The 24,273-nt window shown below is 44.7% G+C and overlaps 1 long non-coding RNA gene across 1 annotated transcript in view; it reads right to left on the bottom strand.

The window, feature by feature from the left end:
- LOC134761464 (uncharacterized) overlaps positions 1–24,273 on the bottom strand; it is a 111,786-nt gene that overhangs the window by 24,929 nt on the left and 62,584 nt on the right. Inside the window, exon 5 of the long non-coding RNA XR_010140102.1 lies at positions 5,047–5,419. This is a non-coding gene — a long non-coding RNA (uncharacterized LOC134761464). The remainder of the gene's footprint in view (positions 1–5,046; positions 5,420–24,273) is intronic.

The raw sequence follows: 24,273 nt of genomic DNA, 5'->3' as shown, positions 1-24,273 counted from the left end.
AACTCGGGAGGACACGATGGCTCACGCCTGTAATATCAGCCCTTTGGGAGGCTGAGGAGGGTGGATTGCTTGAATCCAGGAGTCGGAGACCAATTTGAGCAACATAGTGAACCCCCATCTCTACAAAAAATACAAAAATTAGCTGGGTGTAGTGGTGTGCACCTGTAGTCACAGCTACTAAGGAGGCTGAGGTGGGAGGATCACTTGAGTCTGGGAGATTGAGGCTGCAGTGAGCTGAGATCATGCCACTGCACTCCAGCCTGGGCAACAGAGCAATATCTTATCTCAAAATAAATAAATAAAAGTGCAAACTAAACTGAGCCCAGTGACTCGCACCTGTAATTCCAGCACTTAGGAAGGTTGAGTGGGGAAGGCTCATTTGAGACCAGGAGTTCAAGACCAGCCTGGGCAACATAGCAAAACCTCATCTCTATAAAATAAAAATTTAAAACTTACAAGGAGGAGAAGAAAAAAAGAAAAAAATATAAAGAACTAAAAACTTAGCCAGGTGTGGTGGTGCACACATGTAGCTGTAGCTACCCAGAAGGCTCAGGCAGGAGACTCTCTTGAGCCCAGGAGTTGGAGGCTACAGTGAGCTTTGATGGTGCCACTGCACTCTGGCCTGGGCAACAGACAGTGAGGCCCTGTCTCTAACGGATAAAACAAAACCACGAATTCCTCTGCCCTCCACGCTCCCTGCCCTCTTTCCCTGCTTTATTTTTCTCCACAGCTCTTACTCTCTAACTTATTGCATATTTCATGTATTTGTCTTGTTTATTGTCTGTCCCTGTAGAATAAAAGATCCGGGAGAGCAGGGACTTTTGTCTGTTTTGCTGATTGCTGTCTCCTCAGTCCCTTGAAAAGAGACTGACAAATTAAGCCCTCAAAAAGTTACAAAGGCCGGGCGCGGTGGCTCATGCCTGTAATCCCAGCACTTTGGGAGTCCGAGGCAGGCAGATCACAAGGTCAGGAGATCGAGACCATCCTGCCTAACACAGTGCAACCCTGTTTCTACTAAAAATACAAAAAATTAGCCGGGTGTGGTGGCATGTGCCTGTAGTCCCAGCTACTCGGGAGGCTGAGGTAGGAGAATCACTTGAACCCAGAAGGTGGAGGATGCAGTGAGCCAAGATCGCGCCACTGCACTTCAGCCTGGGCAACAGACCAAGACTTGGTCTCAAAAAAAAAAAAAAAAAAAAAAAAGTTTGCTGATGGTCCTTTAATTTGGATTAACTTAGTTTTTTTTTTTTTTTTGGAAAACATGACATTATTCTCATTTTTGTTATCTTAGGGAGGACCAGTGAAGACTTTCTCACAGGCTCAGACGGGGCTTCACACTTATGCTTGAGAAGCCTGGCCCAGAGGCTGTAAGTCCCTGGAGACAATTCCTGGCTCTGAACCCCCAGACAGGTCCCAGAAAGGGTAGGCCCTCTTTGACACTCAGCTCACATCGGCTAGGTGCCTGAACAGCAAATGTCAGTGCCTCCTCCTAAACGCAGGCAGATTTACTTTGCAGACGGTGAGGATGCATTTTAATTTGTTGATGTGAAATCTTAATTGAACTAAACTGCTAGAGGTAGTCTTGTTCTCTGTCATAGTCTTAATTTAGTTGGCAAAACAAGATATCATCAGAGGAAAATCACAGGCAAAGACGCTGTGCCCAGAGGGTTTGAGGAACACCCTTCTGTGCTTGGAGGTGGGCTGGTGTGTGACTGGCACCAGCATGAACCCCATCCCCACACCTTCAGATGCCAACTCGGCTTTCCAGGGATACTCAGGCAGCATCACAAGGGCTCAGACACATGGGACCCCCACAGCAGCCAGACTCCACATGACTCCCTGTCATGTTTTCAAAGCTCTATTTTTAGTGTGAAAGCAGGGAGATGAAGGCTTTCTTACCTGAAGGCACAGAAGTGTGGGAGGTGGCAGGTCTATCACTCACTTGCTGTGAGACCTTGACATTTCTCCTACCTGTGCCTCAGTTTCTCCATCTGTGCATCAAGGAGGCTGGAATCCATCTTCCTATTCTTTATTGTTATTTTTTTGAGACAGGGTCTTACTCTGTTGCCCAGGCTGGAGTGCAGTGGTGCAATCATAGCTCACTGGCTCACTCACTGTAACCAGGAACTCCTGGGCTCAAGTGATCCTCCTGCCTCAGCCTCCCAAGTAGCTGGGACTACAGGTGTGCACCACCACAACTGGCTAATTTTTAACTTTTTATTGTGGAGACAGGGGTTCGCTATGTTGCTGACACTGGTCCCAAACTTCTGGACTCAAGTGATTCTCCCACTTCAACCTCCCAAAGTGCTGGGATTATAGGCATGAGCCACCATAACTGGCCTCTAACCTGAGTTCTCGGCCATGGCGTCTGCTCAGCCATTCGCCTCCCTGTCTCCTACAGGGGGTCAGGCTGAAGGCCTTTCACTGAAGTGGCCTCATCCCTGACCCACAGAATCACAGGTTGCCATTGCCTTGGCCTGGGAGGGAGCCTTAGCAATCATTCTCTTGGTGACAGAGATACCCACCCCATCCCTTTCCCAGACCCCTCTCCCCAGAGGCCTTCTACACATGTTGCTTGTCCCACTGCAGCTTACGTCTATCAGGCCTGTTCATATCTGGAGAAGACCCTGAGGTCTTGCTCCAAGTATAGGCTGGCTGGCAGGGATCGGGCCCCTTGGACAGTCCAGCCCAGATTCCTGCATTATCTTATTCCCAGGAAAGCCTCCGCAGGGATTTCCCAGGGAAGTGACTCAGGGCTTGGTGTCTCCTCACAGCTGTGAAAGAACTGGGGGCAGATTCATGGAGGGCAGGTTCCTGAGCTGGCAGGTCCTTATCCTGCTCCCTCATTGGCCGCCACAGGAGGGCCGCCGTAGGTCCCCGTCACCTACATTTAGTCACAAGTTCTCATGCTGGGAACCAGGCGCCAGGAGGTTTAGGAAAGAGGCAATTCCTTGCAGAAGAACGATCACAGCTTTGCAGTAGAAACCACCAGGCAAGTCCCTTCTGTTCACTGAGCCTGTTTCTTCATCTGTTAGGTGGGGATAATTGGATAATTATACCTGTCTCAGGGAACTGTTGTGAGAATGAGATGATATAATGCTTCTTTTTTTTTTTTTTTTTTTTTGAGACGGAGTCTTGCTCTGTCGCCCAGGCTGGAGTGCAGTCGCACAATCTTGGCTCACTGCAAGCTCCGCCTCCCGGGTTCACGCCATTGTCCTGCCTCAGCCTCCCGACATAATGCTTCTAGAGTGTGCAGCACTGTGCCTGGTCCACAGCCTGCCATCTCCAAATGGGAGCCGTTGATGCCATTATTAGTATTAAAGTTCTAGCTCAGTGTCTGGCTAGGAATCTGCTGAATAAATGAAACTGTTATATTCAGCCACCAGAGGATACGCAGAGCTGCAGCTTCTTTCAACTCTTTGGAGACCATAGCAACCTCCACATCACACGGACACAGGCTGGAGACTCCTCTCTCCCCTAATTCCTCTGTCCCATGCTCTGCTTCTGCCTCAGTCTGGGAGGAAGCCAGCACCAGGGAAACTCTGATGTCTCTTTGGCAGGGTGAGGGCATTTGAGAGATAAACTGTCAGCTCTGCCTCCCTCCACACTTGGTGGAAGATGAAAGTGGCCTTTTCCCATCACAGGATGGAAAGTTTAATGATGCTAAGCTAAAGTCATCGGGGCTTCTTACACAGGAAGGGCCTGGACTTCTGAGCAGCCTTCCTTGGGGGTTAGTTCTTTGCAGAGACTGGGCTCAGCCTTTGATTAGGCTACATTCTTCTACTGAAAGTGCCAAAACCCTCTCAAATTCTTTTGTTGTTGTTGTTGTTTTGTTTTTGTTTCTGTTTTTTACACAGGGTTTCGCTCTGCTGCCCAAGCTGGAGTACAGTGCATGATCACAGCTTACTGCAGCCTCGAACTCCTGGGCTCAGGTTATGTTCCCACCACAGCCTCCTGAGTTGCTGGGACTATAGGCGCACGCCACCATGCCTGGCTAATTTTTTGTATCTTTTGTAGAGATGGAGTTTTGCCATGTCGCCCAGGCTGGTCTTGAACTCCTGGACTCAAGCAATCCTCCCGCCTCAGCCTCCCAAAGTGCTGGGCTTATAGGTGTGAACCACCATGCCCAGCCACCTCCCTCAAATTCTTAAGCAAAAATGGAATGCATTGACTCGCAGACAAGAGAGCAGACTCGGGAAGGACCCTAATCAGAGTCCAAAGAAGGAAGAGATGTCAGAATCAAGGCCACAGGGACTGGAACCAGAGGCTCAGCATGCAGGGAAACGCTGTCCCGTGAAGGAAATAAAACCTAGTGGTTGGCCAGACACAGTGGCTCATGCCTGTAATCTCAGCTCTTTGGGAGACTGAGATGGGCAGATTGCTTGAGCTCAGGAGTTTGAGACCAGCCTGGGCGACATAGTAAGACCTCATCACTATATTAAAAAAAAAAAAAAAAGTTAGCCAGGCATGGTGACACACGCCTGTAGTCCCAGCTACTTGGGAGGCTGAGGTGGGAGGATCACCTGAGCCCAGGAAGTCGAGGCTGAAGTGAACCATGATTGGGCTGCTGCACTCCAGCTTGGGTGACAGAGTGAGACCCTGTCTCCAAAAATAAAAAAATAAAAAAACAAAAAACCTGGTGGTATAAGAAAGACTGGGCCCACTTTATGTTGGGAGGTCAAGAAGGGCAGGTCATGCCAGATCTGTGGATAGAGCAGCCCCAGGCAGAGGTAATAATCAGTGCAAAAGACCTACGTGCCAGGAGGGCACGATGGGAGGTGACAACCACAAGGAGGCAGGGCCATGTGACATACACAGCATAGAATGGTTTTCATCCATGGTTCCTGGCTCATAACTCCCACAGCCCATTACAGCCTTTTTTATAATGTTGGGCTGCTTTAGGCATCAGAAGCAGGCCTCAGAAAATGGAATCTCTCTCTGACTCCCGCCCTCCTTTCACTTGCTCCTTTTTCTTTCCAAGGCAGGACTCAAATCCTACCCAGCTTTCTGTCTTGGAGCTGGCCATAAAGAAATGATCTGACCTACCTTGTCTGACTGTAGACCATAAGACGCTCATTTCAGACGGGACCTGCCCCATACCTTGGAGGAAGAAAGGCTGCGGAGAGGCCAAGAAGAATCTGAACAGACAGGCTTTGCTGGGTTTCCCCACTCAGTCTGTTAACATTAGATCACCCTCTTCTTGTCCAACCACAGTTCTACATGGCTATCCATGCTTCCATTATGCCTATCCAATGCAGTCTCCATAAAAGGCCCAGGAGGACAGGGTTCAGAGAGCTTCTGGACAGCTGAACCCATGCAGGTTCCTGGAGGGTGGCGCTCCCTGGGAAAGCACAGAAGCTCCACACGCCTTCCTATATCTTGCCAGATGCATCTCTTCATCTGTGTCCTTTGTAAAGTCCTTTATAATAAATAGGTAAACATGAGTAAGTGTTTTCTGAGTCCTAGCAGAAAACTGCTACTCTAGCAAATTAACCAAACCCAAGGAAGGTGGAGGGGGGAGGTCAGTCAGAAGCACAGGTGAAACAACCTGGGGCTTGCAATTGGCATTGGAAGAGGACGCAGTCTTAGGGACTAAGCCTTCAAACTCAGGAATCTGATGCTATCTCCAGATAAATAGTGTCAGAATTGAATTGAATTCGAGGACATTCAGTTGGCATCCACAGCAGAACTCACTGCTTGCTTATTGGTGGGAAGAAATCCCCACATATTTGGTCACAGAAGTCTTCTATGATGGTTGTTGTGGTGCGAGAGCAGAAGAAAAACAGTTTGGGCCAGGCGCAGTGGCTCATGCCTGTAACCCCAGCCACTGTGGGAGGCCAAGGCCGGTGGATTGCTTGAGCTCAGGAGCTCGAGACCAGCCTGGGCAATATGGCAAAATCCCATTTCTACTAAAAATAAAAAAAATAAAAAATAAAAAATAGCCAGACATGGTGGTGCACGCCTGTGGTCCCAGTTACTTGGGAGAGTGAGATGGGAAGTTGCAGTGAGCCGAGACTGTGCCACTGCATTCAGCCTGAGTGAGAGAGAGAGACTGACTCTGTCAAAAAAAAAAAAAAGAAGAAGAAAGAAAGAGAAAGAAAGAAGAAAGAGAGAGAGGAAGAAAGAGAGAGATAAAGAAAAGAAAGAAAAGAAAGAAGAAAGAAAGAAAGAAAGAAAGAAAGAAAGAGAAAAGAAAAGAAAAGAAAGAAAACAGTCTGTTCTTTTCTATACAGACCAGATCATGAATGACCTTATAGGCCAAGAAATGAAATTTTCTTAAAAAAAAACAGAGTCGGGGTTTTACTCTGTTGCCCAAGCTGGTCTCCAACTCCTAAACTTAAGTAATTCTCCTGCCTCAGCCTCCCAAAGGGCTGGGATTACAGGCTTGAGCCACCATGCCCACTGGAAATTTAATTTTATCCAAAGGATTATGGGGAGGCTTTTGATGGGTTTTAAACACTAAGGGACTTGATCGAACTTATATTTTCAAAAGAACACTCTGGTTGCTATGTGAAAAGGAGACCAGGGGTAGAGTAGAAGGAGGGCTTGGGGGAAAGTCTAGTCTAGCAGATTTGAAGAGGTGATGATAAAAGTTCTGTTCTGCAGAATAGAAAATCCAGAAATAAATCCACATATTTATGGCCAACGGCTTTTCAACAAAGGCATCAAGAATATACACTGGGGAAAGGACAGTCTCTTCAATAAATGGTGCTGGGGCTGGGCACAGTGGCTCACACCTATAATCCCAGAACTTTGGGAGGCCAGGGCAGGAGGATCACTTGAGCCCAGGAGTTTGAGACTTGCCTGGGCAACATAGTAAGATCCTGTCTCTACTCAGCTACTCAGGAGGCTGAAGTAGAAGGATTGCTTGAGCCCAGGAGGTTGAGGCTCAGTGAGCCATGATTGCACCACTGCATTCCAGCCTGGGTCACAGAGTGAGACCCGGTCTCAAAAATTAAGAACAAAATGGTGCTGGGAAAACTGGATATCTATATGTAGAAGAATGAGACTTCTATCTCTCAACTCAAAATGGGCTAGATGCGGTGGCTTGGGTCTGTAATCCCAGCACTTTAGGAGGCCGAGGTGGGAGAATCACTTGAAGCCATAAGTTTGAGACCAGCCTGGGCAACATAGCTATACCCCATCTCTAAAACAACAACAACAGCAAACCCAAAACACACACAATAGCAAACAACAAAAAAAACAACTCGAAATAGATTAAAGACTTAAACATAAGACCTGAAACTATAAAACTATTAGAAGAAAACATGGGAGAAATGCTTCAGGACAATGGGCTATGCAAAGATTTTACGGGTAAGACTTCCAAAGCATAAGCAGTGATATGGATTGTCTCTGTGTCCCCACCCAAATCTCATCTCAAACTGTAATCCCCACATGTCGAGTGAGGGACCTGGTGGGAGGTGATGATTGGATCATGGGAGTGGTTTCCCCCATGCTGCTCTCGTGGTAGTGAGGGAGTTCTCATGAGATCTGGTTGTTTGATAAGTGCGTGGCATTTCCCTTGTGCTCTCTCTCTCTCCTGCCATCATGTGAGACATGCCTTGCTTCCCCTTCGCCTTCCACCATGATTGTAAGTTTCCTGAGGCCTCCCAAGTCATGTGCAACTGTGAGTCAATTAAACCTCTTTCCTTTATAAATTACCCAGTCTCGGGTAGTATCTTTACAGCATGTGAGAGCAGACTAATATGGGCAGCAAAAACAAAAATAGACAAACTATAGCAAACTAAAAAGCTCTGTACCGCAAAGGAAATAATCAACAGTGAAAAGATAACCTGTAGAATGGAGGAAAATATTTGCAAACTATTCATCCAACAAGGAACTAATATTCCATAATATGTAAGGAACTCAAACTCAACAGCAAAAAAAAAAATCTGATTTAAAAATGGACAAAGAATCTGAATAGATATTTCTCAAAAGAAGACATACTAACAGCCAATAAGTCTATGAAAAAATGCTCAACATCATTTATCATCAAGGAAATGCAAATCAAAACTACAAGGAGACATAATCTCACCATGGTAAAAATGGCACCTTTTTTTTTTTTTTTTTTTTTTGAGACAGAGTCTTGCTTTGCCACCCAGGCTGGAGTGCAATGGCATAATCTCGGCTCACCGCAACCTCCACCTCCCAGGCTCAAGCAATTCTCTTGCCTCAACCTCCCAAGTAGCTGGGACTACAGGTGTGCGTCACCATGCCCAACAGTTTTTGTATTTTTAGTAGAGACAGGGTTCCGTCATGTTGGCCAGATTGGTCTCAAACTCCTGGCCTCAAGTGATCCGTCCGCCTCAGCCTCCCAAAGTGCTGGGATTACAGGCATGAACCACCGCACCCAGTCTAAAAATGGCTTTTATCAAAAAGACAAAATAACATAAGTTGGGAGGATGTGGAGAAAGGGGAATGCTTGTACACTGTTGGTGAGAATGTAAATTATTATAGTACAGCCGCTCTGAAGAACAGTATGGAGGTTCTTCAAAAAACGAAAATAGAACTACCATATGATCCAGCAATCCCTCTGCGGGTATAACCAAAAGAAAGGAAATCAGTATATTGAAGAGATATCGGCATCCCTATGTAGACTACAGCTCTCTTCACGATAGCCAAGATACAGAATCAACCTGAATGTCTATTAACAGATGAATGGATAAAGGAAATGTGCTACCTATACACAATGGAATACTATTCAGCCATAAAAAAAGAATGAAATCCTGTCATTTGCAGTAAGACATTATGTTAAGTGAAATAAGTCACACACAAAATGAGAAATAACACATGTTCTTATTCATATGTGAGAGCTAAAAAAAACTCAAACTCATGAAAGTGAGAAGAGTTGTGTTTATTAGAGACTGAGAAGGGTATGGGCAGGGGAGGAGAGGGAGAGGTTGGTTAATGGATACAAAGTTACAGCTAGATGAGAGGAATAAGTTCTAGGTTCTCTAGCACTGTAGAGCGAATGTGGTTAACAGTAATTTAGTGTATATTTTCAAAAAGCCTGGACAACATAATGAGACCTCAACTCTACAAAAGAAAAACTTTTTTTTTTTTTAAATTAACTAAATTTAGCCGGGCGTGGTGGCTCACTCCTATAATCCCAACACTTTGGGAGGCCAAGGTGGGTGGATCACTTGAGGACCAGAGATCGAGACCAGTCTGGCCAACATGGTAAAACCCCAACTCTACTAAAAAATACAAAATTAGCCGAGCGTGGTGGCGCATGCCTGTAATCCCAGCTACTCGGAAGCCTGAGGCAGGAGAATCATTTGAACCTGCGAGGCGAAGATGCAGTGAGCTGAGAACGTGACACTGCACTCCAGCCTCGGTGACAAGAGCAAAACTCCATCTCAAATAATAATAATAATTATTATTATCCAAGCATGGTGATGCAGGCCTGTGGTACCAGCTACTGGGAGGAGTGAAGCTTGGGCTGAGGTGGGAGAATTGCTTGAGCCTGGAAGGTCAAGGCTGCAGTAAGCCATGATCGCACCACTGCACTCCAACCTGGGCGACAGAGCAAGATCCTGTCTCAAAACAAAACAAAACAAAAAGCTAGAAGAGAATATTTTGAATTTTCACAACACAAAGAAATGATAAATATTTAATATGATGTATTTACTAACTACCCTGATTAGATTATTACACATTATATACATATATCAAAACATCACTGTGTATCCCATAAATATGAACAATCATTACATGTCAACTAAAAATAAAATTGGCTGGGCATGGTGGCTAATGCATGTAATCCCAGCACTTTGGGAGGCCAAGGCAGGTGGATCAACTGAGGTCAGGAGTTCGAGACCAGCCTGGCCAACATGGTGAAACCCCGTCTCTACTAAAAATACAAAAATTAGCCAGGTGTGGTGGTGGGCACCTGTAATCCCAGCTACTTGGGAGGCTGAGGCAGGAGAATTGCTTGAACCTGGGAGGCAGAGGTTGCAGTGAGCCAAGATCACACCATTGCACTCCAGCCTGGGCAACAAGAGGGAAACTTCATCTCAAAAAAAAAAAATTGAAATAAATTTAAAACAAAACAAAAAGTTACATTCTGGTCATGTTAAATTTGAGATGCTGCAGGGTGCAATGGCTCACGCCTGTAATCCTAGCACTTTGGGAGGCCGAGGTGGGTGGATCACTTGAGATCGGGAGTTAGAGACCAGCCTGGCCAACATGGTGAAATCCCATCTTTACTAAAAATATAAAAATTAGTCCAGAATGGTGGCACATGCCTAGAGTCCCAGCTTCTCAGGAGGCTGAGGCAAGAGAATCGCTTGAACCTAGGAAGCGGAGGTTGCAGTGAGCTGAGATCGTGCCATTGCACTCCAGCCTGGATGACAGAGCAAGACTCTGTCTCAAAAAGAAAAAAAAATTAGCCAGGCGTGGTAGTAAACACCTGTAGTCTCAGTCCTAGGCTTGGTTGGGAGAATTGCTTGGTCCCACAAGATCAAGGCTGCAGTGTGCCATGATTATGCCACTGCACTCCAGCCTGGGTGAAAGAGCAAGACTGTCTCAAAAACAGAATTTTTTTTTTTTTGAGATGCCTATTAGATGTTGTATTAGGTTCCTACGGCTGCTATAACAAATGACCACAAACTAAGTGGCTTAAAACAACAGAAATTTATTATCTTACAGTTCTGGAAGCCAGAAGTATGAATGCAGGGTGTCATCAGGTTGATTCTTTCTGGACACTCTGAGAGAGAATGTGTTCCATGCCTCTCTCCTGTTTCCTGGTAGTGGCCAGCAAACCTTGGCTAATGAACACATCACTCCAGTCTCTGCCTCCATCTTCACCTGGTATTCTCCCTGTGTGTCTCTGTCTCTATGTTTCTCGTATTTTTTTTTTTTTTTTGAGGGGGGACAGAGTCTCGCTCTTCTGCCCAGGCTGGAGTGCAGTGGCGCAATCTCGGCTCACTGCAAGCTGCACCTCCTGGGTTCACGCCATTCTCCTGCCTCAGTCTCTTGAGTAGCTGGGGCTACAGGTGCCCGCCACCACGCCTGGCTTATTTTTTGTATTTTTAGTAGAGATGGGATTTCACCATGTTAACCAGGATGGTCTCAATCTGCTGACCTCGTGATCTGCCCGCCTCGGCCTCCCAGAGTGCTGGGATTACAGGCAGGCGTGAGCCACTGTGCCCAGCCCCTTTTTTTTTTTTTTTTTTTTTTTTGAGACGGCATCTCACTCTGTCTTCCAGGCTGGAGTGCTGTGTTGTGAACATGGTTCACTGCAGTCTCGAACTGCTGGGCTCAAGTGGTTCTCTTGGCTTCACCTCCCAAGTAACTGGGACTACAGGTGTGCGCTACCACTCCTCTTCTTATAAGAACACCAGTCATATTGGATTTAGGGCCCACCCTAACCCAGTGTGATCTCATCTTAACTTGATTATTTACTTATTTATCAATCTATTTTACACCAAGTCAAAATCAATGGCAATCTTAACTTGATTATATCTGCAAAGACCCTATTTCCAAATAAGGTCACATTCACAGGTACTGGGGGGTTAGGACTTCAATATATCTTTTTAGGGAACACAATTCAACACATAAGAGATATCAAAGGGTATGTCAAGTAGGCTGATAGGTATACAAAGGTGAAATTCAGGGGAGAGTTCTAGTTTGGAAGCACTAATTTCGCCATCACAGTAAAACACTAGTGGGGGCTGGGTGCAGTGGCTCATGCCTATTATCCCAGCATTTTGGAAGGCCAAGGTGAAAGGATCCCTTGAGCCCAGGAGTTTGAGACCAGCCTGGGCAACATAGTGAGACTCTACCTCTATACAAAATAAGAAAATTAGCCAGGTATGGTGTAACATGTCTGTATTTACTTATTTATTTTTATTCTTTGAGACAGAGTCTCTCTCTGTTGCCCAGGCTGGAGTGCAGTGGCGTGATCCTGGCTCACTGCAATCTCCACCTCCCAGGTTCAAGCAATTCTGGTGCCTCAGCCTCTCAAGTAGCTGGGATTACAGGCAGGCACCACCACGCCCAGCTAATTTTTGTATTTTTAGTAGAGACAGGTTTTTACCATGTTGGCCAGGCTGGTCTCAAACACCTGACCTCAAGTGATCCACCCACCTGGCCCTCCCAAAGTGCTGGGATTATAGGTGTGAGCCATCACTCCCAGCCGCATGACTGTATTCCTAGCTACTTGAGAGGCTAAAGCAGGAGAACCACTTGAGCCCCAGGGACAGAGGCTGCAGTGAGCTAAGATCCTGCCACTGCACTCCAGCCTGAGCGACACAGCGAGACTCTGTCTTAAAAGAAAAACAGTCATGGGACTACATGTAGATAGAGAAGAGAAAGGGAACTAGGTTGAGTTCCAGCACTTTCCAACATTTAGTAGTTTGTTAAAGGAGAAGGAGCCAGTATAGGAGACAAAGAAGAAGTGCCCAGTGAGGTAGACAACCAGAAGAGTATGGTGTCCTGGAAGCCAAGAGGAGATTATGTTTCAAGATGGAAGCAGCAGTCAACAATAGTGAGGAGTGGCTTTTGGACCTGGCAGCATGCTGACCATTGGTGATCCTAACGATGATCAGCTTCAGTGGAGTGTTTTCTTCACTGAAGACAGAATGCAAGGAAGGAAGTGAAGGCAGCAACTATACACAACTCTCAAGAAGTTTTGGTCAGGCACAGTGACTCATGCCTATAATCCCAGCACTTTGGGAGGATTGCTTGAGCCCAGGAAGTGGAAGATGCAGTGAGCCATGTTCACACCACTTCACCCTAACCTGGGCAACAGAGCAAGACCCTGTCTTAAAAAAAAAAGAAAAAAAAAGTTTTGCCATGAAGCACAGTAGAAAAATTGGGTGACAATACAAGATAGAGGGTAGGGTCATTTATTTATGTTTTAAAGCTGGGCTATATTAGAAAATGTTTGCATGCTATTGAGCATGTTCTACGGTAGCAGATGGCCACTGATAGGAGTGGGGACAGTTAATCCAATGTATAAGAAAAAAGGCAGATAATTTGAATACGCATGCAGGTAGGTAAGTAGAATTGGTGCTAGGAAAATGAGGGAGCAACTGTCTAATTGCTTCTGTTTTCTCCATGAGGCACGAGGCGAGACCATCAGCTGAAAGGGAGAAGTAAAGAGAGTGAAAGATGTCTGAAGAGACAGGAAGAGGTATGGAATATAAGTTGTGAAGAGTGAGAAAGTAAACATATTAGAGGAATGGTGGAGGATTACAGAGCAGTGTTAAGTGTCCTCTTGAAATTTCCCACTCATACTTCGGACTCTTTCTAGACATCTTCCTTCCGGGTCTGCCACACTTCTCAGGAAAGTGCTCTGATCCTTGGTCCCATTTAGGTCATATTCCTGTCTCTGGTCCAGTCATTGTGTACAGAGGATTCGATACTGGGATTAGACAGACCTGGGTCATATGCCTACTCTTGTAACCAGAAGGGCTGGGGTTGTGACTGGCAGCCCCACCAGAACCACATGGAATGGTGGGAGGGTAGTTCTCCAAAGAAAACGGAGATGTTAGACAGGTGGGGTAATACTCTTTCTCCCCTACTGCTCTCCCCAGGATGTCCTGAGGCTCAGTGAGGCAATGTCTGTCAAATTGTGTTCTGAATTTCACAGTACTACAAGGTAAAGGATTATAACAGTAGCACTTAGTAAATGCTGGATTTATTTATTTATTCTCTCAGTAAACAATTGCTGAGCCTTTAAGTGAGGCTTCGTGCTAGGTTCATGAAGGATAAGAGACAAATCACTCTCTATTGAAAAAAAAAAAGCCAGAAGTAGTGGCTCAGGCCTGTAATCCCCGCACTTTGGGAGGCCAAGGCCATGAAGACGAGTCATGAATATAGTGTGATCTTTCCCACCAAAAGACTTGTATTTTTAATTCTTTTAGAAGTGAAAAAAGAAGATTTACACTTTAGTAAAGATGTATTAGTCAGCTTTTGCCAGGCTATGCTGTGGTAACACCATCAAAATATTCATGGCTTATAGCAACAAGGGTTTATTTCTTGCTCATCAGCTTCAAGTTAGTTTCAGCTCTGTTGCAAGAGTCTCTTCATTCTTACACAGGCCATTCTCATGGCAGATGGTAAACAGGGGACTGTGAGAGCCCTTAAAACTTCTGCTCTGATCACTTTCATTCTCGTTAGCTTGGCTAAAACAAGCCACATGGCCAAACTGATAACCAATGGAGTGGTAAAGTATATTCCTCCCACAGGGAGGTATTGACAGTCACATGGCAATATGAGGCAATATTTTACAGAGAGAAGTGAATAACTAGAAGATATAATCATCACAAAGGGGTAGAAGTAAATGAATGCCCATCATATACTAGAAAGTGTGGCTAGACGTGGTGGATGGCTCACACCTGTAATCCCAGCACTTTGGGAGGAAGAAGCTGGCAGATGGCTTGAGCCCAGGAGTTTGAGACCAGCCTGGGCAATGTAATGAAACCCCACCTCTACAAAAAATACAAAAATTAGCCAGGCATGGTGGCACATGCCTGTAGTCCCAGCTACTCGGGAGGCTGAGACGGGAGGATCACTTGATCTTGGAAGGTGGAGGTTGCAACAAGCTGAGATCACGGCACTGCACTCCACTGTGGGTGACAGAGTGAGACACCATCTCAAAAAAAAAAGAAAAAAAAGATTATAGTCCTGGGGGTGGAGCCAAGATGGCCGAATAGGAACAGCTCCAGTCTACAGCTCCCAGCATGAGCGATGCAGCAGATGGGTGATTTCTGCATTTCTAACTGAGGTACTGGGTTCATCTCACTGGGGAGTGCCAGACAGTGGGTGCAGGACAGTGGGTGCAGCACACCGTGCGTGAGCCGAAGCAGGGCGAGGCATCGCCTCACTCGGGAAGCACAAGGGGTCAGGGAATTCCCTTTCCTAGTCAAAGAAAGGGGTGACAGATGGCACCTGGAAAATCGGGTCACTCCCACCCTAATACTGCGCTTTTCCAACGGGCTTAACAAATGGCATACCAGGAGATTATATCCCGCACCTGGCTCGGAGGGTCCTATGCCCACGGAGCCTCGCTCATTGCTAGCACAGCAGTCTGAGATCAAACTGCAAGGCGGCAGCAAGGCTGGGGGAGGGGCGCCCGCCATTGCTCAGGCTTGAGTAGGTAAACAAAGCGGCCAGGAAGCTCGAACTGGGTGGAGCCCACCACAGCTCAAGAAGGCCTGCCTGCCTCTGTAGGCTCCATCTCTGGGGGCAGGGCACAGACAAACAAAAGGCAGCAGTAACCTCTGCAGACTTAAATATCCCTGTCTGACAGCCTTGAAGAGAGTAGTGGTTCTCCCAGCATGCAAATGGAGATCTGAGAATGGGCAGACTGCCTCCTCAAGTGGGTCCCTGACCCCCGAGTAGCCTAACTGGGAGGCACCCCCAAGTAGGGGCAGACTGACACCTCCCACGGCCGGGTGCTCCTCTGAGACAAAACTTCCAGAGGAACGATCAGACAGCAGCATTTGCGGTTCACCAATATCTGCTGTTCTGCAGCCACTGCTGCTGATACCCAGGCAAACAGGGTCTGGAGTGGACCTCCAGTAAACTCCAACAGACCTGCAGCTGAGGGTCCTGACTGTTAGAAGGAAAACTAATAAACAGAAAGGACATCCACACCAAAAACCCATCTGTACATCACCATCATCAAAGACCAAAGGTAGATAAAACCACAAAGATGGGGAAAAAACAGAGCACAAAAACTGGAAACTCTAAAAATCAGAGCACCTCTCCTCCTCCAAAGGAACGCAGCTCCTCACCAGCAATGGAACAAAGCTGGACAGAGAATGACTTTGACGAGTTGAGAGAGGAAGGCTTCAGAAGATCAAACTACTCCGAGCTAAAGGAGGAAGTTTGAACCAATGGCAAAGAAGTTAAAAACGTTGAAAAAAATTAGATGAGTGGATAACTAGAATAACCAATGCAGAGAAGTCCTTAAAGGACCTGATGGAGCTGAAAACCATGGCACGAGAACTACATGATGAATGCACAAGCCTCAGTAACTGATGTGATCAACTGGAAGAAAGGGTATCAGCGAAGGAAGACGAAATGAATGAAATGAAGAGTGAAGTTTAGAGAAAAAAGAATAAAAAGAAATGAACAAAGCCTCCAAGAAATATGGGACTATATGAAAGACCAAATCTACATCTAATTGATGTACCTGAAAGTGACGGGGAGAATGGAACCAAGTTGGAAAACACTCTGCAGGATATTATCCAGGAGAACTTCCCCAATCTAGCAAGGCAGGCCAACATTCAAATTCAGGAAATACAGAGAACGCCACAAAGATACTCCTCGAGAAGAGCAACTCCAAGACACATAATTGTCAGATTCACCAAAGTTGAAATGAAGGAAAAAATGTTAAGGGCAGCCAGAGAGAAAGGTCGGGTTACCCACAAAGGGAAGTCCATCAGACTAACAGCGGATCTCTCAGCAGAAACTCTACAAGCCAGAAGAGAGTGGGGGCCAATATTCAACATTCTTAAAGAAAAGAATTTTCAACCCAGAATTTCATATCCAGCCAAACTAAGCTTCATAAGTGAAGGAGAAATAAAATACTTTACAGACAAGCAAATGCTGAGAGATTTTGTCACCACCAGGCCTGCCCTAAAAGAGCTCCTGAAGGAAGCACTAAACATGGAAAGGAAAAACTGGTACCAGCCACTGCAAAAACATGCCAAATGGTAAAGACCATCAAGGCAAGGAATAAACTGCATCAACTAATGAGCAAAATGACCAGCTAACATCATAATGACAGGATCAAATTCACACATAACAATAGTAACCTTAAATGTAAATGGGCTAAATGCTCCAATTAAAAGGCACAGACTGGCAAATTGGATAAAGAGTCAAGACCCATCAGTGTGCTGTACTCAGGAAACCCATCTCACGTGCAGAGACACACGTAGGCTCAAAATAAAGGGATGGAGGAAGATCTACCAAGTGAATGGAAAACAAAAAAAGGCAGGGGTTGCAATCCTAGTCTCAGATAAAACAGACTTTAAACCAACAAAGATCAAAAGAGACAAAGAAGGCCATTACATAATGGTAAAGGGATCAATTCAACAAGAAGAACTAACTATCCTAAATATATATGCACCCAATACAGGAGCACCCAGATTCATAAAGCAAGTCCTTAGTGACCTACAAAGAGACTTAGACTCCCACACAACAATAATGGGAGACTTTAACACCCCACTGTCAACATTAGACAGATCAACGAGACAGAAAGTTAACAAGGATATCCAGGAATTGAACTCAGCTCTGCACCAAGCAGACCTAATAGACATCTACAGAACTCTCTACCCCAAATCAACAGAATATACATTCTTTTCAGCACCACACCACACCTATTCCAAAATCGACCACATAGTTGGAAGTAAAGCACTCCTCAGCAAATGTAAAAGAACAGAAATTATAACAAACTGTCTCTCAGACCACAGTGCAATCAAACTAGAACTCAGGATTAAGAAACTCACTCAAAACCACTCAACTACATGGAAACTGAGCAACCTGCTCCTGAATGACTACTTGGTACATAATGAAATGAAGGCAGAAATAAAGATGTTCTTTGAAACCAACGAGAACAAAGACACAACACACCAGAATCTCTGGGACACATTCAAAGCAGTGTGTAGCGAGAAATTTATAGCATTAAATGCCCACAAGAGAAAGCAGGAAATTTCTAAAATTAACACCCTAACATCACAATTAAAAGAACTAGGGAAGCAAGAGCAAACACATTCAAAAGCTAGCAGGAGGCAAGAAATAACTAAGATCAGAGCAGAACTGAAGGAAGTAGAGACACAAAAAACCGTTCAAAAAATCAGTGAATCCAGGAGCTGTTTTTTTGAAAAGATCAACAAAATTGATAGACCGCTAACAAGACTATTAAAGAAGAAAAGAGAGAAGAATCAAATAGACGCAATAAAAAATGACAAAGGGGATATCACCACCGATCCCACAGAAATACAAACTACCATCAGAGAATACTATAAACACCTCTATGCAAATAAACTAGAAAATCTAGAAGAAATGGATGAATTCCTCGACACATACACTCTCCCAAGACTAAACCAGGAAGAAGTTGAATCTCTGAATAGACCAATAACAGGCTCTGAAATTGAGGCAATAATTAATAGCTTACCAACCAAAAAAAGTCCAGGACCAGATGGATTCACAGCCGAATTCTACCAGAGGTACAAGGAGGAGCTGGTACCATTCCTTCTGAAACTATTCCAATCAGTAGAAGAAGAGGGAATCCTCCCTAACTCATTTTATGAGGCCAGTATCATCCTGATACCAAAGCCTGGCAGAGACACAACAAAAAAAGAGAATTTTAGACCAATATTCTTGATGAACATTGATGCAAAAATCCTCAATAAAATACTGGCAAACCGAATCCAACAGCACTTCAAAAAGCTTATCCACCATGATCAAGTGGGCTTCATCCCTGGGATGCAAGGCTGGTTCAACATATGCAAATCAATAAATGTAATCCAGCATATAAACAGAACCAAAGACAAAAACCACATGATTATCTCAATAGATGCAGAAAAGGCCTTTGACAAAATTCAACAACCTTCATGCCAAAAACTCTCAATAAATTAGGTATTGATAGGACGTATCTCAAAATAATAAGAGCTATCTATGACAAACCCACAGCCAATATCATACTGAATGGACAAAAACTGGAAGCATTCCCTTTGAAAACTGGCAGAAGACAGGGATGCCCTCTCTCACCACTCCTATTCAACATAATGTTGGAAGTTCTGGCCAGGGCAATCAGGCAGGAGAAGGAAATAAAGGGCATTCAATTAGGAAAAGAGGAAGTCAAATTGTCCCTGTTTGCAGATGACATGATTGTATATTTAGAAGACCCCATCGTCTCAGCCCAAAATCTCCTTAAGCTGATAAGCAACTTCAGCAAAGTCTCAGGATACAAAATCAATGTGCAAAAATCACAAGCATTCTTATACACCAATAACAGACAAACAGAGAGCCAAATCATGAGTGAACTCCCATTCACAATTGCTTCAAAGAGAATAAAATACCTAGGAATACAACTTACAAGGGATATGAAGGACCTCTTCAAGGAGAACTACAAACCACTGCTCAAGGAAATAAAAGAGGATACAAACAAATGGAAGAACATTCCATGCTCTTGGGTAGGAAGAATCAATATCGTGAAAATGGCCATACTGCCCAAGGTAATTTATAGATTCAATGCCATCCCCATCAAGCTACCAATGACTTTCTTCACAGAATTGGAAAAAACTACTTTAAAGTTCATATGGAACCAAAAAAGAGCCCGCATCGCCAAGTCAATCCTAAGCCAAAAGAACAAAGCTGGAGGCATCACGCTACCTGACTTCAAACTATACTACAAGGCTACAGTAACCAAAACAGTGTGGTACTGGTACCAAAACAGAGATATAGACCAATGGAACAGAACAGAGCCCTCAGAAATAATGCTGCATATCTACAACTATCTGATCTTTGACAAACCTGACAAAAACAAGAAATGGGGAAAGGATTCCCTATTTAATAAATGGTGCTGGGAGAACTGGCTAGCCATATGTAGAAAGCTGAAACTGGGTCCCTTCCTTACACCTTATACAAAAATTAATTCAAGATGGTTTAAAGACTTACATGTCTAAAACACCAAAAGCAATGGCAACAAAAGCCAACATTGACAAATGGGATCTAATTAAACTAAAGAGCTTCTGCACAGCAAAAGAAACCACCATCAGAGTGAACAGGTAACCTACAGAATGGGAGAAAAATTTTGCAACCTACTCATCTGACAAAGGGCTAATATCCAGAATCTACAATGAACTCAAACAAATTTACAAGAAAAAACAAACAACCCCATCAAAAAGTGGGCGAAGGATATGAACAGACACTTCTCAAAAGACGACATTTATGCAGCCAACAGACACATGAAAAAATGCTCATCATCACTGGCCATCAGAGAAATGCAAATCAAAACCACAATGAGATACCATCTCACACCAGTTAGAATGGCGATCATTAAAAAGTCAGGAAACAACAAATGCTGGAGAGGATGTGGAGAAATAGGAACACTTTTACACTGTTGGTGGGACTGTAAACTAGTTCAACCATTGTGGAAGTCGGTGTGGCGATTCCTCAAGGATCTAGAACTAGAAATACCATTTGACCCAGCCATCCCATTACTGGGTATATACCAAAGGATTATAAATCATGCTGCTATAAAGACACATGCACACGTATGTTTATTGCGGCACTATTCACAATAGCAAAGACTTGGAACCAAATGTCCAACAATGGTAGACTGGATTAAGAAAATGTGGCACATATACATCATGGAATACTATGCAGCCATAAAAAATGATGAGTTCATGTCCTTTGTAGGGACATGGATGAAGCTGGAAACCATCTTTCTCAGCAAACTATCGCAAGGACAAAAAACCAAACACCGCATGTTCTCACTCATAGGTGGGAATTGAACAATGAGAACACATGGACACAGGAAGGGGAACATCACACACCGGGGACTGTTGTGGGGTGGGGGGAGGGGGAAGGGATAGCATTAGGAGATATACCTAATGCTAAATGACGAGTTAATGGGTACAGCACACCAACATGGCACATGTATGCATATGTAACAAACCTGCACGTTGTGCACATGTACCCTAAAACTTAAAGTATAATAAAAAAAAAAAAAAGGAAGGAAGGAAGTGGTCAGAGTCTTACGATCTAGGGCATTAGGAGTACAAAGGTAGAGCAAGACTTTCCAGTTGTGGAGATCACAGAAGGCTTCTTGGAGGAAATGGCTTTTGAGTTATGACCTAGAATTAGAGGTCTAGTTCTATGACCTAGAACTAAAGCTGAAGTAGTTTAGTTAGCCTGAAGTAGGGGAATTAGGAGGAAATATATTTTTTAAATTTTATTTTTATTCATTTTGAGATAGGGTCTTGCTCTGTCACCCAGGCTGGAGTGCAGTGGCATGATCATGGCACACTGTAGCCTCAACTTCCTGGGCTCCAGAGATCCTCCCACCTCAGCCTCCCCAGTAGCTGGGACTACAGGCACATGCCACCACATTTGCCTAATTTTTGTGTTTTTGGTAGAGACAGGGTTTCACCATGTTGTCCAGGCTGGTAGAGGAAATAATGGAAGGATGAGACTCCATAATGAGTCAGCCTGTGGACCTCCAAGAAGTTACAGAGTATCCCATCCCAGCAATCCAGCTCCCCGGCAAGGGGTTCCTGAACTAGGGAAGTGCCTGCAATTGCTGGTGAGTTGAGAGTGGGCAGGCTTTTTTTTGCTGGACTCTTCTGCCCTTCCTAGCTTGATCAAACCCAGATGTTAGCCTAACATCAGCTTCTCTCTCTCAATGCCTCATCTCAAAGTCTTGTCGGGAATTATGCTTCTAATGTTCTTAAAAAGGTTTCTACGGTTTCTGTTTGTTTCCTCTGCCTGCTTCAGCCAGACTGATATCCAGAGGATGCTTCCAAGCTAGGAGATGTTAAAACCCAAAAGGGGTCTTCCTAAAGGCAGGCAGATGGACCAAATAACCTGGTTGGTGCAGCGCTCATGCTTGCAAAGGAAGCCTCAGTCTTTACCCTGCTGGCTTCTCTCTTCTGTAACAGCAAAATTAATTTTTGTTTGTTTTGTATAGAATAAGATCCCTAGCCTGGGTGACATACTAAGACTCACCTCTACAAAAAAAAAAAAAAAATTTTTTTTAATTAGTCTGCATGGTGGCATGAACCTGTAGTCCTAGCTACTTGTGAGGCTGAGGTAGGACAATCCCTTGAGCTCAGGAGTTGGAGGCTGCAGTGAGTTATGATCACACCACTGCACTCCATCCTGGGTGACAGAGTGAGACCTTGCCTCAAAAAAAAAAAGCATAAAACCCCATAATTTATTTTGTTCACAATGTCATAGAAGAAAAATATAATGGCTCTTTACAGTTTCATTCATTACAGTATGAATTTCATTGTGTTTTTTCTATTCTGCTGATTATTACAGGAATGATTGGAGTTAAATATTTATGTAACAAACTTTCTGCTTGTTATTATGTGATAAAAATGTGATGATCAGTAAAATTAATTTTATCACAGTCTTGATGGTTTTCTTTGTAGCTATCAAATCCAGTACACAGATGGGAAAAATTTTGTGAGAGTGGGTCCTAGCTTGTTGGAGTTAATGAGCTTCCAGCATGGTGGGCGTGTAGTCCAATTGATACTGGCTCTGGGCAGGCTTGCACTTTTAATCATTAATGCCCTGCAGCCTGCTGGAAGCATGGAAATAAATAGGCTGACTAGGATGTGCCAGGAGAAGGGCCAGAGCCACAAGGAGGCCTCCCACTGCCCAGGAGGGGCCTGCCTGAAGGCACAAGTGGAGCTCAGGACCCTGCTGCTGGGCACGGACCTTGGTGGTCCTGCCTCAGGGAAGGCAGAGGAATCCTCCCGTGGGAGCCTCCAATGTCAAAAATCTCAGTAGGTGCCGGAACCCATCTCAGGCCTGGAAGGTGGAGGGCTTATATATCACTCATTCCATCATTCATTTACTCAAAAATATGTATTAAGCATCAACTCTGTGCCAGACACTGGATACAGTAATAAGCAAGACAGACATGCTTCCTGTTGTTTCGGAGTTTCTGTTAGCCTTGGAAGCCGATAGTAAGCACGTTAAGGAATAAATGAGCTAGATAAGTAAGTAGTAAGTGTTGTGAAGACAATAAAAGAGTAGGGTGGGCCAGGCATGGTGGCTCACGTCTGTTATCCTAGCACTTTGGGAGGCCTAGGCAGGTGGATCACCTGAATTCGGGAGTTCGAGACCAGCCTGACCAACATGAAGAAACCCCTTCTCTACTAAAAATACAAAATTAGCCAGGTGTGGTGGCACATGCCTGTAATCCCAGCTACTCGGGAGGCTGAGGCAGGAGAATCGCTTGAACCTAGGAGACAGACGTTGCAGTGAGCTGAGATCGTGCCATTGCACTCCAGCCTGGGCAACAAGAGAAAAACTCCGTCTCAAAAAAAAAAAAGAATAGTGTGATAAGAGTACCTGGGTACAGAGTAGGTTTACACTAGATAACGGGGAAGGCTGTTCTGCAAAGCTGTCATTTACACCAAGACCTGAGACATGGGAAGGAGCCAGCTTTACAAAGTGCTGGGGGACAAGCATTCTAAATACATATTAGGAACAACAGGTGCAAAGGGAGAATGATTTGGAGATGGAGGTTAGAGAGTTGAATGGCAGATTATGCAAAGTTCTGTAATGCCAAGTAAATTCGCCAATAGACAGTTAGGAAAAATCAGAAGGCCAGGTGCAGTGGCTCATACCTGTAATCCCAGCACTTTGGGAAGCTGAGGCAGGCAGATCGTTTGAGCCCAGGAGTTCGAGACCAGCCTGGGAAACACGGTGAAACTCCAACTCTACAAAAAATACAAAAATTAGCTGTGCATGGTGGCATACCCCTGTGGTTGCAGCTACTCAGGAGGCTGAGGTGGGAGAATCACTTGAACCCAGGAGGCGGAGGAGGTTGCAGTGAGCTGAGATTGTGCCGCTGCACTCCAGCCTGGGTGTCAGAGTGAGACCCTGTCTCAAAAAAAAAAAAAAAAAAAAAAATCAGAAATTCCTCTAGGTATTTGAAGTAGACGGAATTCAATTTGAAGAACTGGTAACAAACATGTTGGAAGAAGTAGAGGAGCAAAAAGAAGGAGATGAGGTTATCCAAAGAGGAGTATTTAAAGGAATTCACTATCAGCCCTAAGGCTGGAAGAGCAAAATAGGAAATGGTGGTAATCATAATCAATTCCTGAGCCATGGAGGCTGCTGTACAGGAAATGAACTGCTTGAAAGTGGGAACCCAAGAGCAAGCAATGTGGCCATTGCTAGAGGTGCCATCAAAATGCAGAAAAGAAAATCGCAGCCAGGCGTGGTGGCTTATGCCTGTAATCCCAGCACTTTGGGAGGTTGAGGCAGGTGGACCACTTGAGGTCAGGAGTTCGAGACCAGCCTGGCCAACATGGCGAAACCCCATCTCTACTAAAAATACAACAATTAGCCAGGAGTGGTGGTGTGCGCCTGTAATAGGCACTCAATAAATATCACCATCATCATCATTATGCAGTGTCATATCGGGATACCATCCTACAGGCTTTGTGAGCTTTGCATTTGATATGCAGAACAGACTGCCAGGGTAATCTGACTACCTCACTTCACATCTGTAAAATGGGAATAAAAACAATCACAGGTTTCTTATAAGGATAATATATGTAAAATATGTAC

Source organism: Pongo abelii, chromosome 4 (assembly GCF_028885655.2).
Source record: "Pongo abelii isolate AG06213 chromosome 4, NHGRI_mPonAbe1-v2.0_pri, whole genome shotgun sequence".
NCBI lineage: Eukaryota > Metazoa > Chordata > Mammalia > Primates > Hominidae > Pongo > Pongo abelii.
Note: the sequence above shows the minus strand (reverse complement) of the source record. Positions and strands in the feature narration are given on the sequence as shown.